General features: G+C 41.7%; 1 pseudogene; it reads left to right on the top strand.

The window, feature by feature from the left end:
• Positions 1-253: 253 nt before the first annotated feature.
• Positions 254-341, top strand: LOC143840845 (U2 spliceosomal RNA; annotated as a pseudogene).
• Positions 342-1628: the final 1287 nt, after the last annotated feature.

Below are 1628 nucleotides of genomic sequence, written 5' to 3'. Positions count from 1 at the left end.
AGTTAGATAGTTTCAAGGACAGGTGCTTACTGTAGAGTTTACCAATTATAGAGAGTAAGCTTATAGGGCGGTAATTCATAGGCCGGGTAACTTCTCCTTTTTTGTAAAAGGGCAAAATGATGGAGTTTAACCATGCTTCGGGAATTTGACCAGTAGAGTCAGTTGCAGAAAATACCTTTGCCAGGATAGAGGCCCACCAGTGAGCATTATCAATAATGAGCTCTGGGGGGATGCCATCAGGCCCGGGTGATTTATCGCTTCTCGGCCTTTTGGCTAAGATCAAGTGTAGTATCTGTTCTTAGTCCCTGATGTTTCACCAGTAACTGTGGCGGGCATCTTCAGAGGCAGGACATGCAAAATGGGAATCTGTGACTAAGTGTGGAGTGTGTAAACAGTTCCCATATGGAAACTACTTCTACCATACATCAAGGGAATCACTGACCAATTGGGAAAATTAATGACCCACCAGAAAAATTCAACAAATGCTACAATCAGCAAAAGACAAGAGAAACCCTCTCACCTCCACAGGATCTATTGCATACCATGCAGCTATGGACAAGTATACATTGGGGCTATAAAACACACCATTCAGGTAGGAATAAAAGAACATGAAAGACACTGCAGACTAAAAAGATCTGGAGAAATCAGCAGTAGCTGAACATGCTCTAAACCAATATGGATATGGCATCCTATTTAAAGATATAGAAATACTGGACAACAACAGTTGCTATGTTAGATTATACAGAGAAGTCACTGAAATTCACAATCATCAATGTTTGGATGGGTAAATAAGGATAGATAAGGATCAGGCTTGAAAACCGCACCCAAAGAGGGCCTGTCAATTTCATCAGATTGGAGGAAGATGGGTGCCAGAGGACTCAGTACTAAGTCTGGTACTTTTAAATATTTTTATCTTTTAATATTTTACACATCAGCAAAGAGAAAAAATAACCTATTGAACATTAATACCAACACCAGCATGATATTTTCATCAAAGGTCTGGATGAGGAGGTGGAAGGACTCTCCATTAAATTTGCAGATGAGAACAAATTGGGAGGAGTAGCAAAATATAGATAGAGTTCAATGAGATCTGAACATGCTGGAAAAGTGGGCAAATGAAAACAAGATGCAATTCAATAAGAAGTACATAGTTCTACATCTTGGTTCCACAAATGAGAAGAATGCATACTGGATGGGTGCTACACTTCTGGGTAGCAATGTATGTGAACAAGATCTTGGAGTACTTGTGGATTCGAAGCTAAACATGAGCAGACAGTGCGATGTGGTGGTAAAGAAGGCAAACACAGTCTTGGGCTGCATCAATAGAAGCATTGCTTCAAAATCATAGCCCCATTGTATATAATATCGATCAGACCCCACCTGGAGCATTGTGTGCAGTTCTGGAGGCCTCAGTTCAAAAAGGATGTGGACAAATTTGAGAGGGCTCCGAGGAGAGTGATGAGAATGATCCAGGACCTGGGGACCAAGCCCTATGAGGAAAGGCTGGGGGACTTGGGAATGTTCAGCCTGGAGAAGAGGAGGTTGAGCAGGGACATGATTGCCATATTTAAGTATTTGAAATGTTGTCAGAGGAGGGCACGGAAAGGTTCCTGTTGGCAACAGAAGAT

The sequence above is a fragment of the Paroedura picta genome, chromosome 6 (assembly GCF_049243985.1).
Source record: "Paroedura picta isolate Pp20150507F chromosome 6, Ppicta_v3.0, whole genome shotgun sequence".
NCBI lineage: Eukaryota > Metazoa > Chordata > Lepidosauria > Squamata > Gekkonidae > Paroedura > Paroedura picta.
The sequence above is the reverse complement of the archived record's forward strand: the minus strand, read 5'-3'. Positions and strand labels throughout refer to the sequence as shown.